The following is an 18,944-nucleotide window of genomic DNA, read 5'->3' as shown; positions in this document are numbered from 1 at the left end:
TTTGAGTGTCATCATAGTGAAAACCAAAGGATGAGATAACAATTCCTAGGGCAGAGGCATGGAGGGTGAAGAACAAAGGTCCCAGGACTGATCCTTAGGGAATGCCGACAGGGAGAGAATTGGGGTCAGATGTTTATGAGATCCAAGAGATTTAATGATCGACCTTCCAGATGGTGATCCAGTCAAGAGCTGATTTGCAAAATCCAAGTTCCTGGGGCATGATAAGGAGAGATGAGCGGCCTACAGTGTTGAAAGCAGCAGAAAAGTCCAAAGGGATAAGTATAGAAGTGTAGGAGTGGTGAGTATTATAGAGAAAGTTGGAGACATGCATACGTGCAGTCTCATGGAGTCTTTACTATAGAAGCCAGATTTAAAGTGGATCTCCAACACCATTGTTCTTAAGATACTTAGGTACTTATGTACTGTAGGAAAAAGGGCTCAGCATTTCCGCCAAGGTTTTGAATGTTAACTAAGGCTCCAAATTTCAAAATAGATGAAAACTGACCCCACTTGTCAACACGGTTATGAGACCCAGATGTGAGACACTGTGCTGAATCTAGCATATGTCAATATTATGAATGGGCAAATCACATACAAGCTAAAAAATTAATTTGAATTTGATACTGCACAACCTGATGTTGTCATTTTGCACCACGCCACAGTTATCTGCTGAGTGCAATGAAAAACATAAGACTAACATCTACTAAGTTATACTAATATCCTCTAACCTCTAACATACCCCCTATTAACATTCAGAGCAGATCAGTCCATGACTTTTGTGTACAAACTTTGGTGCAGATTGTTAAACTGAATGTGAAGGCATTTGGACTGTGCAAGGTTAACTGAAAGTGCAAGAAAATACAGAATATATATGTTTTGTGGTGAATATGTGACAAGAGTTTGATGTGAGTTGATTTGTTTAAACTGGCCCCATTGTTCATTTGCAGAACAGGAGGAAACAGAGCAGGGCAATGTAACATTTCCCATCCATTTCTGCATTCTAAGCAACCGGACTGATCACAGGCTCCGGACATTTCAGGAAGGTGTTTGATTGAAAGGGAGGTGTTTCTGATTGACACATGATGTCACAAAAAGAGATAGTGGCTTTTTATATTTTATGTAGGACAGACATACATTATGGGAGGTGATCGTCAGAGGGCTTAAAATGGATTGTCCCAGAAGGCTGGCTCTCTGGCCACTGCATTGTCTCAGAAGGCTGGCTATCTCTCTCTGGTGCACTCGTAATCTTTGGCTGACGCTGGAAGAAGTGTGCGGGAGCCGCAAGCAGGCAGGCAGGCTGGAGAAAAGACTTTGTAGAATACTTTCAGGTAGACATGGACGAGAGATACCTACCAGCTGGGTTGAGAGAGAAATCCTGGCTTTGCATGCAGTCAAGGGGCACACATAATCAAGCACTGATTTTGGGTACATTCCTGTAAAATCGAGGAACGTGTAGTTTGCTAATCAAGACAAGACAACTGCGGCCAACAATGTTATGGTCCCACTATAAACACAGACAGATATTCTTCTGGTGTTTTTTCATTTCATGTAATAAGCATCAAATAGCTGGAACTTTCTCTAAACTGTGAAAAGCAGATACCATGAGTCATCGTCGTTTTTGATAACACAATATTTTGTATTGCAATGCTAAAACAGGGATATGTCGAGCTTATTATGTGGGAAGAGCTAAATTATCACGGGGAAAACATCTACAGATGAGTTGTGTTTGTGAATGTTTAATTTTCATTTTTGAATCAAAGAAAGATTTATGTGAGGACGCTATACATTGCATGTCTTATTTTTGATTTTGCATTATTCTAATCCTTTATACAAATAAAAAGAAAAAGGTAAATTAGCCTTGGAGTATTTATTATGCGTTCTGGTTTCTTGGGTTGGCATACAGATTGATGCAGAACAGGTTGTAAACTAATTTTACCGCACGCGGTCGTTCACTTTATCACAAGTGGCAAAATACAAAACAAAACTGGTCACTGTGAATTGGGCTCTTCTCAGGGGCTGTTTCTATGAATGTCAATATCAGATTACCTGATAAATTGAGTCTAATATACTGCCAACAGGGCATAATGTGGCATTGTAAATAAAATACCACAGGAATAAGAAATTATGAGCTAGAGTGCACAAGGTCCGGTTTTGACTTACTGTTTAAGTCCCGGTATAGAACAATATCAGGCAGTCTTGTGCATTTAGGGCTCACCACTATACCACAAAATACCACAAACAGATTTATGGTGCAATTGCTGGGAACCAGTTAAAGTAATTACTAGGTGTGGCCTTGCATCATAAAGCATAACCATATTGTGCGCTCATTCTCTGATATAGAGCTGTGAGGAAAGTGATAGCAACTGCGGTGTGTGCACATTGATTTTTGTTATTGTGTTATTGGCACTAAGCCACCATGACTGGGAGAAAAGCTGTGTTTTCTGAATTATAAGCTTATCTCGAAAACAAAACTCTTTGCTTTGACAACCGGGTCATCTGAAAACATAGTAACATGGAAAGACAGGATTAGTACTGAAGTTCAGAAAGAGGTCCCTAAAAATATTTTTGATGAAGGAAGCATTGTACAAACGTGTCTACTAAGAATATTTCAAGCTTCAGAGAGTAAGGAAGAGTGAAATTATATTATCAGATTGTGCGCCAAACTGCGGTTTCTGCTACAAAGGTTCATCAAGCTATGGGGAAAAGACTTAAAGGTCATTAGTAAGTTACAGTGTCATTTAGAGGCACAATGTAAAAGGGTGGAACAGATGACGGCAGAGTTAAAACATAGAGAGCTAGACATAGGATTTCAAGCCAAATGTATTGACCGAGAGACCAACAATTTGCTGAAAGTGATCAGGAATGAATCCATTTAACTGTGTTAGACAATGTACGACAGGATAGAGATGTCACAATTTCAGAAATTCAGGTGCTTAGAATGGATAGTGATGTGAAAGCTAAGGAATTGCGTGCAATCGAAAGCGAAATCAGGCACAACTCCTAGCCAAGGAAATTTGTCAGCATCGATCCACCTGACATAGATATGATTTAGTATTAGAGACTGAATCACCCGCAACTGCTCACTCACATGCTCACCCACAAGAGAACAGGAGTGGGGGACAAAATGTCACATCACAGAATGCACCATGTAGTGCATTAAAAATTATGAAATCTATTAAAGCTTTGATCAGACCATTGAAGAAAGGAGGGGACAGTTCTGTTGAAGATCATCTGGAGGTGGTCTATGATATATTTAAAATACTTTGGATTTTTAGGGAAGAATACAGCCAGTATTTTCACCTCACTTTAGATGCAGGTTCTGGCAGTGTTTTCCATGGACTAAATTAACAGGAAATGTAGTCATAGGCAGATTTTGGAATGGAATTAGACACCAATTCTTGCCCTATCAGTCTATACAGCAGGCCAAGGAAGCTGCTTCCAGCATGTGTGCACAACCAAATGAATTCCCTTGCCAATTCTTTTAAAACTTAAAAAGGGCATTCTTGCGTTTGATATGACCTTTAACCCTAACTCAGTAGAATTCAAAACTGAATATTTCTATGGGCTTCAAAAAGAAATAGTCTCTCAGCTGTTTCGGGAGTTTGACAGGGAAAACCACTTGAATGGGTCATTGAACAAGCAGCTACGATGTTGAGGTGATATCTAATGAGAAAAATGAGGAGACAGCTAAAAATAAAGAAATAAAATCAAAGAATCAAGAATCCACACCAGCAATTCTAGAAGTGAAATCTGGAAAGATGCCAACAGAAACAGCCCAAATCCAGGCAAGGAATGACACACAACACTGTCAAAGGTGTGTGTCTCAACAGAGAACACCACCCCAAACTCCTATATTCCAATCCATTGATCCCAGTGATAAATGCTCTTACATTAGTCCTAGGTAACTTGGTATTTCTCCTAGGGTGGTGTTTCGCCATGTTATGTCATGTCTAAATAACAACGAGAATCAGATATACAACAGTCCATATCAGACATTAGGGGCTCAGAGTAGTTTTGACCCTAACAAAATGATGTATGACCACCAGGAAAGACCAAGGTATGTAGACAGATTCATTGAAAATGGAAACCAGCATTGGAAACAATTTCCACCACATGAAAGACAAAATATGAATTACGTACCTTGCCAATATAGTCAGCACCCACCACAGGTTGACCATGATCAAAGGATGATCAATTCACGTTCTCCATCTCCTGTGTCACAGGAATTCAGAGGAAACATAGACAGAAATCAATCTCCTAAAAGGTACCAGAACAGGCCTAATCAGGGTGAATTCAACCATTACCGGCCCAGACCACAGAAGTATGAATTCAGAGACATAGGGTTCAGTGCTTAGAGGCCCAAGTTAAATGTTGTCTGAGCAAATAGGGAAACTATGTGCAGTTCAAAAACAACACCCAAAGGAAGACATGGAATTTCATAGGTGTGACCTTGTGCATAGCGACTACAAGTGACTAGTTAGTAATCTTTGTCATGATGTGAACACAGATGCCAATGAATCATCTTTGAATACAAACACTGAGTTGTCTGAGTTAAAACCAAGAAAACAAATGAATGAAAGTAAGACAGGGAACAGTAACATACACAAAAAGGGAATGTGGTTTAACTTAGATTTGAACCTGCCCATTCAGGTTTGTAGAAATGAGCAGCAGGTAATAAGAAATTAACAATAAACACCAAAAGAGAAGCGCCCTAGATGGCAATTAAAAAAAGAATATGCAATTTGAAAATGAAACACAAAATGAAGAGTCAGGATCAACAGGTAGTTTATCCTTACTTGATATATTTTTTATAATAATTTTATAATTGGTTATTTATAATGCCCTTAATACAGAGAGCTTTCAGAGTGCAGAACTGGGTTGTTCCGTGTCATCTTGCTTCCAAGGCGAGCGCGTTGCCCCTGAGCTATCCTCCTGAGACAATCTGATAACCCAAATACCATTTATACCCCCACAAAAGTGAAAATTCCACAAAAAGCAGATTTAGGTCAGTTCCATTGAGGACATTTTTTTAACTTCAGATATTCGAAGAGACAGAAATGACAGCTACCGTGCCAAATGCAGGTAAGGGTCACACACTGGAAACTGACATTCTGTCACCTGACACTTGTGAAAATACACACTCAAAAGGTTCCAGAGTGGAGGTGTGTGGAAAGGACCCAGACAATTGGTTAAGAACAATGAAGGAATTGGGAGTGGACACTAACAGACCAAAGTCAAAAGGGCAGTCGGTGGCTTCACTTCAAATGGGTTCTGAGTCTCAGAGAATAGTCAAAGAAATTAAAAAAAGAAATGGGCATAGAGGGGGGAAAAATGTCATTTCATATGCCGATTTGTTTAGCAGAAAGTCAGGCTGGTCTGAGATCAGTAACAATTCACACTTTCTATACATACTAGAATAATTTGAGAATAGATATTATGTTCCTATCACTGTTAAAGAGAAAAATAATAAACTTGCAATGATTGACATAGGTGCTGAAGCAACAATAATGTCTCTGGAACTGATGAAAAACATAAATGAGGGGAGATCCCCCAAATATGTGTAAAGATGAGGTAAAGTGAAGGCACTGTGTACAATTTCAATGGGGAAGAAATACCTGTCGAAGGTGTCACTGAGGTTGACATAAAGATAGGGAAGTACTGGATGAAACAGCGAGTGTTTGTCACACCCATTAATTAAACACAGTTTCTTATAGGGACAAATTGTCTGAGGAGGCTGTCGCCCCTCATTGATGGGGTAAATGGGGATTTGTGGTCCTTAGCCAAAAAAACACTGGAACCTAAGAAAATAATGACTGAGCATGAGTTTAGAGCTCTTTGGCTAACGTGCATGTAATGGATGGGGACGGGGTATAACTCTGACACCAAATAATCAAACCAACTCAGGAAGATGGCAAAGTTTACTGTTTTAGCATCAATTGTCTAAAACAGGGAGTTACAATGGACATCAAAGGACATTCACTTGAGCTCTTGGCTCATTTCACATAAATACACATTAATATACTAAAAATGTGTCATATGTGATGTCATACTACATGGCAAATGAGGAAAGCCTACGAAGATTTGTGATAGTCTCAAGGGCAACATCTAAGTATACTTTCTATATGGGTGGGATTATGATTGGATAGCTACTGTCAGGTGGACAATTTATGCCTACCTCTAAAATGTGTCATCTACTGCACTATTAAGTACACAGTATATCATTAGTTCTCAAACTATATGGCCCTTAGTTATATGTCTCTCTACAATTGGTTGGCATGCTCATGCCATGTCTGGAACATTTGGTTCACTTTAGCAGCACATAAGCTCATACCCATGTTCCAGGAGGTGGACTTGACTTTACCTCCCCACCCAATTAGCCCAACGTTTCTCATCACCCATGATTTCTGCCATGAAGATTGTCTTTGAACTTGGCCTTGCAGAGTATTCTTGTCTGTGAGAATATAAGGGAGTGAGAGCCTGCACTATCGCTGTTCAAGAACTCCAAGCTCAACTCTATTTCTATCCTTGGCTCACGTGACAGGAGACCACGATTTGGACCATTTTGCAGCATTTAAATGCCTTAAATCACTAAAACTTAGCGCGCTTGGTGTTCTTTCTTTGCACCTAAACAAGGGATGATTCAGCTTCTCATGTTCACTGCCTTCAAGAATATGTAACCGGTCTTGGCTGCTTTGACTTTGATGCCAGGCCAAACAGCCTCGCTATTTCTTGCTACAACACCATTCTCAGCTTTCCTTCTCCATGGATACGGGCTTACTAAATTTATGACACCGATGTCCAGCTTCTATACAATGGCGGCTCCATCTTCAGTCTATTCACTACATATAGCCAGCTTCTAAGATTACTTAATCTACTTGCATTGCTGCATCTGTACAGTTATTGAACGGCTTGAATTTTCTGCAGTGCGTCACACAGATGCAATATTCTTTTCACATACGAATGTATATTCGATTCTTTACTTCGTCATCAGTTTCTATAAGGTCCATGCATCCTCTTCAGCCAGTCTTATCAAGCTGTCACATTCGTCTTGTGATGTCACCAGCTCCTCTTTCTCCTGTCTTTCATATTCCTTCCGGGATTTCCTCCCTCAGATTGTCATCTCTTCGGGAATACATTTCATACGGTTTTCTCAATGGGTATCTTCTTTTGAATATTCACTGTGGTATGGTGACAACCGCTGGTGTCAAACATGGCACGATCTCAGGCTTCCAACATACAGGAGGTAGGGGGGCAGGATTTCCAGCAGTGCAAAAGAATGGCATACAAATGCAAAATCAGAAAGTGCAATGGAAGTATACCTTCAGAATGACTATGTGCCTAGCATTACTGTCATTAACATGTGTCAGGATGAAAAGTGAGGAGAAAAAGAAAAGCAATCTTTCGAGATTTATTTGGAGCCTAAGAAAAACTGGCAAACAGATAGATAAGAACACATTCCACTTTGATGTAGATGAGGAAAACTGCATTCCAAAAATTGCTAAAGAATCAGATCAGGAAAAATAAATATCAACAATTACAGAAATACATATGGGAGAAGGGCAGCTATGGATCCCCATCCATGTAAATTGGCATCCTGAAATGATTGAAGCCACGTTGTGGCTGGAGCAGGAAAGAATTTTCATTAATGAAAACATGTTTAAACAACTACTTGAAGAGAGGAAATCCCAAGTTGCAAAATTAAAAATCAACACATTTCTGGGCTGGATGACACAGAATTGGTGCAAAGAATTGTGGGAAGATGCATGCTGAAGATTACAATTGGCTCTAAAAGCATTCACCACAATGTTTGGATTGTGAGTGGAACACAAATTAAATTCTATTCGGGAAATTACATTATGCACCCAATGTGCATGGTGTCAGATTTCTTGAATCAGAAGGCATGGTCTAGATTGGGTGGATCTTCGCCTGAATTTTAAAACAAAAACAAGCTTACCATTGAGCCCATATGATGCCATATGCAATTGTGCTTCAAGTGAAAAAGGAGGTTACCATTCCTGCATTCATCAGACAATTTACAGTAGCATTAAAAAATAGAAAGGGGCAACAGATGAAAGGTCCTGATGCATTTTGTTAGGAAAAATTTCATAATTGTAGGTAATTTTCCTTCCATGTGGCAACCCCCAAACTTTTTGCTGTTGTTTTACACCCTGATCTAGACTTTGCCAGAGAAGCGCAGCCTTCCGCCGCACTCCTCTGGGCTTTCGCTCACTTCTTATGGGGAAACTGACATGCCCTTAAGACAGTCAGTACCTGGAGACTTCGTTTCCCTTAGTCCTTTCCTCATGTTGCAGCTTTTGAGCAACATGAAACAAGAGTGCACTGTAACTTACATTACCGCTCTCTTGGGTCTCTAGTCAGTCCAATGGCCCTAGAAACTCTCGCTGGACTTATTATGAAATGTGAAAGTGTGTCACGGATGGGACTGGTGGCAGCTATCGTTTCTTTGTGTTTTTAACCCCTTTTTGCCATGTTAACCGCACTTCTCGCGTTTGGCACAAATGGGTGGCCTGGCCTCCAAAATGTCCATGCCACGAGGTTCTTTGTCCTGTCCGCTGACCGTCTTGCCCCTTCACCTTCCCCCAGGTCGAGCCGACCCAGGGCAGTCCTTATTTGGTCATGCACTTTCCCGCGAAACACAACGCTTTTGCGGGCTTCTGCATGCCTTGTGTGTGCCTCCAGGATGTGGGCTGCGATGTCTGTTCCCATTACACATCCTGGGTGCCAGAGAGTCTAGAGTGTCTTGAATGCATGGGACCACCGTGGTCCGTGATAGGTCCACGTATGGTGTGAGTGTTTTGTGAGCAGATCTCCCATTGGGTCCTCTCCGTTTTGGCACGAAGGGAACTCTGGATAAGAGGAGGCTGGAAACACCACTACCATGTCGATCTCCTGAGTTCTCACCAAGAAAGGATCAAGAGCCAAGTATCCTGAAACTAAGAAGCTGAGTCGAGGAATCGCTGGTGACCCGCTGAAGGTTTGGCACCCTGCACTGCTTTCATCCTGTGAGACCACTCTGCCTCTTATCGAACGAGAAGGCCTGCACTAGCGCTTCGACCCTTTAGAATAGTGGGAACAACTATTTTCGGCATCTTCACAAAATCCTGTACGTAAGCCTTCGGAAGCGTCCCTGGGCCATCCAGTGGACTGACCAGCCTTCACAGGAACCTTGCTCTGTCACCGCCGTCTGGCGTACTGCTAATCCCATGTCCTTTGCACTCTCACACGATTCGTACACTTGGCATTCCCAGGTCTGAAGTAAGACGTGTGCTTTGGGACCGGAATACATGCGGTTGCCGAGTTGCCCTGATGTGGTAACAAACCTGTGCATGTTCGCTGCATTTGGGACACCCTCGACCCTGACTCCTGCTGTCGTGGAATCTACCCGGCGTCGAGACATCCTGCTGATCGCATCTGAACCTGCCAGTACCGAAATGGAACCGAGAAGCCTGGGTCTACCTGCATCGGGGACCGGTGAGTAGTCAATACCCTAACCGGTCGCCCACCCGCAGGAGCCTGTGGCTCTCCACCGCTGTCGTAAACAGCAACCCTTTTCCGCACTCGCGCTCTGCTTCTGCCCACAAGTGGAGGCCACACTTGAGTAGCGGGGAACTGTTCATCATCGTTTTGTTCACCTCTCTGAACTGCCTGATCTCCCTGAAGAGACTCTCCTTTGCCCGTTGGCACCTGCGTGTGCAGGTACTTCTGAGCACAAGGCTCCACTCTTCGTAGGGCTCGGACTTCCTTCTAGTTAGGTGGCCTCTGATGTCAAAATGGGTCTAACGATTATTTGCACTGCATGTTTTCCTCCTCATCTAGGTGGTCTGCATATTTTGTGCTTCTAACTCTTTAGACCCCTTGGTCTTGTATATATATTGTATTTCTTGTGATGTGTTGGTTTATTGGAGTTTTACTGTAATTCTTTACTATGGTCGATGTTACAAAGGCCTTGTAATAAATGTGTCTATATTTTTAATATAACACCTGTCTGGAGTAATGTGTAAGCGTCCTTGCTTTGTGTGCTCATTGCGGGCTTTCAGTAACCCTCACCCCTCTTGAGACCTAGTCTTGACCGCCGCCATCGCTACCCTGATTGGTCTGGCTTGTCCAGAGGTTACCCTGTTCCAAGAAACTAGGCTGGCCTTCCGAACTTCTGCCCCTCCAGGACAGAGTTCAGAAATCCATCTTAACACATTTGTGTGCCTAAATATATCCATGAAACAGTATGGGTTAAAATGGGAATATACAACATTGGTGGAGATCAGGGATGGCCCCATTCGAATACTGGTAGATAACAGAGGGTGTCAGGACATTCGTTTGGAAGAAAACACAGAGTTAGGGATGACAGTGTAGGAATCTTATTACACTGCTTATTTCAGTAATCCAGTGATTGGGAATATCCCTGTAAACTATGTGGCCTAAAAGGGTGAATTACCTGAGTCCAAACCAAAAGGAATTTTTTTAATTCAGTCTGTGTACCAGTATTTTGTTTGTTTGTTTATTTATTTAGTATAGCGCGCAAAACCCAGAGGTAACAGGGCGCAACAGAGGTCAGGAAGATAGGATTACATAAAAACTTGGTTACAGAATAAGATAGGCATGAGAAAAAGAGCATTACATTTACAGTTACATTGTGTGAGATGTGCATATATACATATAATTGAGCGAAAGCTTACAAATTTACATAATTAGTGCTGTGCATAGGGGCAGTTCGGTTGCATTTACATATTTACATATTTAAGGCTGTGCATGGTAGTCAGGTTATAGCACTGGCATGATCAGATTAGATGGCAGGGTTAGTCGTGAGGATCATTGGCCCGCAGCCAAGTGAGGGTGTTTCGCCTGAAGCTATAGTAGGATTGGTCTGTCCTAATGTAGAGTGGGAGGGCGTTCCAGTGTTGGGCTGCCAAGACAGGGAAGCTGCTGCCGCCGTTTTTCTTTTGTCTGAAATTGGGTACCTGCAGGCAGTAGGAATTAATCAATCTGGTGGGGCGGGTGGACGTTTTTTTCTTTATTCTGGATGCGAGATAGGGGGGGGCTGCGTTGTTTAAACATTTGTAGGTGAGTGATGCCGTTTTGAGGGAGATGCGGTCGTGGATTTTAAGCCATTTGTGTTCTCTCCTTTTGTTGGAGATGTGTTCCTTGGAGGGTAGGTTGAGGGCTGTTCTGAGAGCGTTGTTTTGTAGTGTCTGTAGTTTGTTGGTTATGCATTTGTTGGCTCCTAGGTACATGGCGTTGCAATAGTACCTAGGCACCAAATGAAGTGATATGCTGTCATCGGGATAATTGTGCTCTATTTGAATTGGGTGAATCCAAAAGATAAAGGCAGCATATTGAAGTGGAGGTCAATATTCCAAAATATTTGAGGGTAGCGGCTCTTCAAAAAGATACTGCCAAACAATTAGAAGAAAGTACAGAGGTTCCTCCTTTGGAGGATTTCCCTGCATTTTCTAAAATGGTGGAAGAGCAAATTGAAGCAGCAGATGCTTGCACAAAGGAAGAGAAGACAGATCAATTGAGAAAAATATGTATAGAATTCAAACAGGTTTTCGCCAAAGATTCCTATGACTGTGGACTGACCAATTTTGCCACTCTACCAGAAGGACAAGGTAGGGAGCCAGTATTTGTGCAACAATATAGTTTAGCCCTGACATGTCTGGAGTCACTGGCTGAAATAATAAAAAATGTGGAATCTAGAGTCATTATTAGGCCTATTCATAGTTCAGAAAATACTCCCAAATTAGGTGTGCTAAAACCCAATGGCCAATGGCGCTTGTGTGCAGACTTAAGAGAATTGAACAAGAGGGTACTTAGGTTACCCCTGGCATGTCTGGAGTCACTGACCGACATAATAAAAAATGTGGAATCTAGAGTTATTATTTGGCCTATTCATAGTACATCAAATACTCCCAAATTAGGTGTGCTAAAACCCAATGGCCAATGGTGCTTGTGTGCAGACTTAAGAGAATTGAACAAGAGGGTACTTGTTTCAAGGTGGTCACTTCCATTTATTGATCAGGGCCTTGATCAGGTTCAAGAGTCAAAAGAGTTTACACCTCTGGATCTTCCAGCTGGTTACTGGTGTGCGCCTCTAGCTGAAGATATACACAAGCTATTTGCATTTTCATTTGACAAATTACAATATGCATGTTCCTGGACCCCTTTTCGGGTATGTCAATAGTGGAAGTGAATTTGGGATATTCCTGAGCAATGCACTCCCAGTTGAAGTTGAGAGAAAAACTATAGTTTATGTGGATTATGTGCTAATAAAAAATGAAGATTTAAAAAGTAATTTCAATTAAATTAGACATGCGTTCAGACAGAAAGCTAGGGCAAAAGTATCTTTACAGAAAGCACAGTGAAGTAACAGAACATGGTTAAACCCACAAAAGAAAAAAGTGGGAGCAATTAATATTCCACCAACCTAAAAAGTCTAAAGACTTTTCTAGGAATGTCAGGTTACAATAGGAAATGTATTAACAATTATGCAGAGATGACACAACGTTTAACCAGATTGCTGAAGCAGGATGTACCCTGGAAATGGGAGAAGGAACAAAGTAAGTTAATGACCAGAATGAAAAACGGTTTCATGAAAGTCCCAAGTTTGGCATATACAATAAAAAAAACAGGATTTCTTTGTAGAAATAGGAGTCAGAGATCAATGTATGTCAGCAGTGCTATACCAGAAACATGATGCAAATAACAAAACCATTGCACATGCCAGCAAGGCATTGTCACAGGTAGAACCCAAATTTAGTGAATGTGAAAAGGCATTGCAACATTTCCGTCCCATAATTCAAGGGGAGCGGGTGATTGTTGAAACAAATTACCAGCGTCTACAATTCTTGCAAAGTAAAAGGATCAGATCAAGGAATGTGGCCCAGTCAAGGATCACTTCATGGATATTAGTGCTACAGGGATTTCCAGTAGAGGTGAGATATAGACAGAACACAAAGAGACCAGTCGGTCAAGGGTTAGCAGATCTACATGACTGCATAGCTGTTTGTGCACCTGAAGACACCGAATTAGAAACAAATTTAAATGAATTTGTGAAATCCCCACACAGGGATTTCAATGAAGAAACATGTAAGGATCTCTCAAACATGTATGTAGATGGATGTGCATATCGATATAAAAGCATAATAGCATGGTGTAATGCTTTTGCACCTTTATTTTACGCTTTAAACTATTTTTATGCTGATATAAGGTGGAGGAGGGCACAGAGTCCTGATTACATCTCCACTGTACTTTCCTCCTCCGTCTTGTGTGAGCACTTCATTTTATGCTTGCATGAGATTTTCGTGGCATGCCCAAGGTCATGGCCAGGGGTGTTGGGTGGTGCCCAGTGGTGTGGGATGCCTGCGGGGCATGGCCAGGGGTGTTGGGTTGTTGGGTTGTTGGGACGTCCCCGGTGGTGTGGGCTGTATGCACGGAGTGCACGTGGCTCCTCACCATGCGGCTGTGCGATTCAGGGGGTACACAAGCGTGGTACGTGTATACCAGAGTGCGCTTTTCACGCGATTTGGCTGGTGCTAGCGGGGTACGTGTATTCCGGGGTATGTGAGTGCACTTTCACACGATTTGGCTGGCGCGAGCGCAGCACATCTATTCTGGGGTACGCGATTGCACTTTTCACGCGATTTAGCTGGCGCAAGTGGGGTGTGTGTATTCCGAGGTACGCAAGTGCACTTTTCACGTGATTTGGCTGGCGCAAGCACAGTACTTGTATTCTGGGGTACACAAGTGCACTTTTCACATGATTTGGCTGTGGGGTGGCCCCTCTCCCCCTCCCCAGGCCCCACAGGCAGCCCATCACCACAGGGGACCACCCAACACCCCTGGCCATGCCCCGCAGGCAGCCCACACCACAGGGGACCACCCACCACCCCTGGCCATGCCCAGCAGGCAGCCCACACCACAGGGGACCACCCAACACCGCTGGCCATGCCCCGCAAACAGCCCACACCACAGGGGACCACCTAGCACCCCTGGCCATACCCTGCTCACGCCAGCCCAATCGCGTGTAAAACTCCCTGCACACTCCTCGGAATACACATACCCTGCTCGTGCCAGGCAAATTGCATGAAAAAGTCCCCCCTGTGGTGTGGGCTGGCTGTGGGGCATGGCCAGGGGTTTTTAGGGGTGTCCCCTGTGATGATGGGCTGCCTGTGGGGCATGGTTAGGGTAGATGGGCTACCTGCGGGGCATGGCCAGGGGTGTTGAGTGGTCCCCTGTGGTGTGGGCTGCCTGCCAGGCATGGTCAGGGGTGATGGGCTGCCAGCGGGGCAGGGGGATGGTGGATGGGCTGCCTGAAGGGCATGAGGAGGGTGGATGGGCTGCCTGTGGAGCATGGTCTCGGTGGATGTGCTGCCTGCGGGGCATGGCCAGGGTTGTTGGGTAGTCCCCTGTGTTGTGGGCTCTGACTCATGATGGGCACCTGTCAGCAGTCCCCCCACCAGTGATAGGCACCTGCCAGCAGGCCCCAACTCATGTCCCTCCACCAGTGATAGGCACCTGCCAGCAGGCCCAGACTCAAGCCCCCCTCTCCAGTGATGGCCACTGCCAGCAGGCCCCAACCCATGTCCCCCCACCAGTGATAGGCACCTGCCAGCAGGCCCTGACTCATGTCCCCCCCATCAGTGATCGGCACCTGACTCAGGTAAGTATCCCACCACCACACCCTTTTGGCTTCAGCCCCCTTAGGCCCTCTCCTGGAACGTGTTGCTGTATTAGGTGTGCTCTCCGTCCTGCCTTCTTAGCAGGGGTGCGTAGTCTTCAATGGACGTGGGCGACCGAGTTACTTCACTGGCGCATGCCCGTTTAAGTGTCTTTAAGGTAAGTCTTATTGCAGCAGTTTTTTTATAGTGATGATTGTTATTGCCTGCCTTTCTTTTGTGGTTAACAATGTCCTTTCTTTCTCCCTAGATGTGCGGGAGATTCGGCATGGTGTAATGGTTGGTTTGAGCACCGCTGGTAATGATGGCGCGGGATGTGCGCTGTAATGCAGTAAGTAATGCGCTGCGCTGCTTTTGTCTTGCCTTGCTAACCTGTGTTTCCTCTCTTCCTTACAGGTCGCGGTCCTTTTCCAGAGGGTGAGGAACTCCGGAGCGATGCTGGCCATAAGGTGAAAAGCCAGGGAAGCTTCCTATAATGTTCGGGGCTTAAGCGATGCCAGAATATGTCTTTTCGAATGTTGTCTTTCTCCTTTTCCTTTTCAGGTCGCTTCGTTCTGGTAGGTGTGCGGAGCCGAGAAGAAGCTGTTCACAGGAGAGCGGATGACAGGATGTAGATTGCAGGTAAGATTTGATTAAAGATGTTCCTTTTGTCTCCTCTGCAGGCTCGTTGCTCTGATGCTCGCGGGTATCGCAGGACACAGTGAGCGTCACGTTGCAGTCTGCAAGGTAACGCGAAGCGTGCTCTGTTGCTTGGGTGTGGTTTAAATAGCCTCCCAACAAAGTAGTCCAGGTAAAGTAGTCCCAGGCCACCACACCCAAAACAATATACCGCATAGCTTAGTTATTAGGAACCAAGCTAGGCGAATGCCTCCATGTTACCTGCAGGCTTAATGAAAAGTAGTCCCACTTCAAACATGTTCTCCATAATGAATATGAGCCTGGTGCCATAGGACTGACTCCAAGAGTGTCTTGGAGTGGATGCAAGGACTCCAAGGCCTTGATGGAGTCCTGAACCCTGACCTTACCTGGCAAGTGGGCTTGCCAGTGGGGGTCTGGGGTAAGAGTCGTGACACCCCCCACCAGTGATGAGCGCCTGCCAGCAGGCACAAACCCATGTCCCCCACCAGTGATATGCACCTGCCAGCATGCCCTGACCTATGTCCCCCCACCAGTGATAGGCACCTGCCAGCTGGCCCCAACTCATGTCCCCCCCACCAGTGACGGGCACCTGCCAGCAGGCCCCGACTCCTGTCCACTCAACCAACACATTGCCGCAACATATATGCATGTAGCAAATGTCCACCCAAATGCCACCCCACACTGCCCCCAACAGTGCAACTCCACACCCATCCATTGCCCCCACTTCCCAGTACAAGCCCCATGGCATGCCATTGACAGAAGCACACATGCATGTACCCAAAGACATGCCTAACATGGCCACACAGCAGGGACACATGACTGAGGCAATGACGACTGACACATGCACCAAACTAATGAGAGCAGACAACACAAATATGTGAACTGATGAAAATGTATTAAAAAATTAAATCAACAAAACAAACAGCAACCATGCCAAGGAAAAATAAATGAATGTGAACATAACTGAAATGCAAAATCCATAAAAATGGTGATCCCAAGAAAAAGCAAATCCTCAAAGTGGTCCATGTCCACAAACAAAAAATCGGAATCCAAAGGGTAAATAAAAAACATAAAAGATAAAAATCTGCAGTTCCAGTACTATTGACAATGAAAGTTCTTAGGGTCCATGATCCCAAAACAAAATGAAACTTAGTAAAAACCCTACAAAATACAACTATGTACAAAAAGTGGATCATGCCCTTCGACTCCAAAATAAAAATAAAACGAAAGGAAACCTAAGCCTAATAAACTATATACAATGGCAGCGGGCTAGTCCTATGGCTCACCGTTCTTACCAAGAGTCTTGGCCAGGGCATCATTGAACACTGAGTATAAGTCCTGGAGGCGTGTCTGGGCTCTGTCCTCGAGGGCTCGCAGGGATGCCAACATGCTCTCCACCAACTCCCTGCGAGTCTTCTTGAGAAACCGTGCCCGGCTCAATGCCCACCCCATGGAGTTCTCTGCCCTGACCATGGGAAGCCATGCCCTCTCTACCCGCCACCGCTCTGCATCCATTTGCTGGCCCATCCACTGCCACACGGAAGACACACATAGTCCAGGGTCCTCCTGCCCTTCGGCCGATGCCTGCCCCCGTGATGTTGTATGCCCTGAGTCCAGGCGCCTCCTACGTCGAGCCTGGTGCTGCTGCCTTGATGTCATCTGCCTGTGCCACCACGACTGGCTCTCGGATGCTGACGACCCACGGGGCTGTTGTGGACGCGCCCTGCTGGAAGTTGTCTGCACATCTTCCATTGCCAGGGATCCTGTTGCTTGGGTGACCACCTCTTCTGAACCTACGACTCCCAACTGTGGCAGGGATGTGATCTCCACCAGCCTGGCCGCGGTGGATGAGGCAGGTCCACAGGGTGCCCTGGTGGCATCTGGTCTGTAAAACAGCATGGAGGACGACTGGCGCATTGTGTGTAGAGGAGGAGAGGGTTGCAAGAGCGGCCAGCACATGGAGGAACCCTGCGACAATGAGCCATCCTAGCCAGTTCAAGATGGCACACAGCTGTTTGTGATGATGTGCGTTGTCCTTCCTGGAATCATGCACATCATCACGAATCACGCATGTGCGCATCGAGACACCGACTAGAACGAGCTCAACCCTGTCACAGATTGCCTCATCCGCAGGTAGAGGAAGGTCAGTTGATGTGGACAGATCCTCTACCTGCAGACGGGCCTGGAATGAGGCATCCCTGCTGGTTCAGAAGCACCTCCACGGTGACCTGTGCTGCTTCCTGCCCGGCCCGTGGACTGCAACACTTGCACCAGTGAAATCACCCCCACCAGGCCCCAGATGTGGATCTAATGCGGTCTCCTCCTCCTCCTCAGCCACCACCGACCTGGATGCCTCTGCACCGTCTTCTGCATTGTCCTGCCCCTGTCGGTTCTCACCTGCCCCTTCTGCTGCCGAGGAGCCCACTCCCAACCTCGGCCTCTTGGGCCTCCTCTCGGCAGCTGTGGCCGTAGTGGCGGACGCAGTACCAGTCCCCTCGCTCCGGAAGATGCCATAACCTGGGAAGGTGACTGGGCCTTGCGTCTCCGGCCAGTGGAGGCATCCCTGCCGCTCTGCTTCACAGCGCCGTCTCCACCCTCTTCTTCATTCACTGCTGTGGAAAGGGAGACATTGAACACAAGCATCAGGTTACTGAACGTAAGTCTGCTAGACACAAAGCAAATGCACATGAGTGGCACTGTTGTATGTCATAGCCATCATCACCTTCCACAACACACGGGTCCTTGCAAGGAACACACATGCATATAAACCACCGCACAGTCATGCATCCATCCGTGTCCATCTCCCATCACAGTGCAATCATAGACAGCTAGGCCACAACAGTCAAAGCACGTATCAAGATGTGCATGTGTCATGCATCCATGGCATTTCCTAGTCACACACTCACCATTCAGTAAGGGTGACATCAGCATCCATGTCATGGCCAGGTACAGACACAGGCATGCAATCATGTGTGCGTCGTCACATGCAGGTGCACATCATGGATAGCTATACACACACCATTGTCATTGCACATGCTTGACCGGACTCACATGCTTCACTGTCATGTCCTTGCACACAGACATCCATACATGGGGCATGCCAGACATACGTCCAAGGTGCACGCACCTGACACACCTCAACATGCACTACACTGGAGATGAACACATGGACACTTACCACTCGACTACGGATGGGTAAGCACCTTGAAGACCTGGTGGTGAAGCGCTGGGTTAATGCGCTCCAGAACCCTCATCTGGATGTTGGTCAGCTGGTCCCGGTGCCCCACTTCTCCACGAGCATCAAAGAGAGAGGACACGGTCATAGTTGCGGGATGCCACCCCCTCCGCATTGATGGCACCCACAATGTCCTTTCAGATCCTCCTCCATCCATCCCTGACAAGGTGTGAACCTGAGAAGAGGGCATCATAATTCCGTGTGTTGTCCCATGGGCAGCTCAATGCAGAGTGATTTAGCATGTGCAAAAACTGCACGTCTGTGTGTAATTCGAGGAAAGGGCCTTAGCGCATGAGCGCGTAAGTGACGTGATCTGCGCAGGCGTTTTCCTCGGCACGGGTTAAAGGTGAGAACGGGCCAGCAGTTTGCTGTATGTG

This window comes from Ambystoma mexicanum, chromosome 6p (genome assembly GCF_040938575.1).
Source record: "Ambystoma mexicanum isolate Mex_15411 chromosome 6p, UKY_AmexF1_1, whole genome shotgun sequence".
NCBI classification, from domain to species: Eukaryota; Metazoa; Chordata; class Amphibia; order Caudata; family Ambystomatidae; genus Ambystoma; species Ambystoma mexicanum.
Note: the sequence above shows the minus strand (reverse complement) of the source record.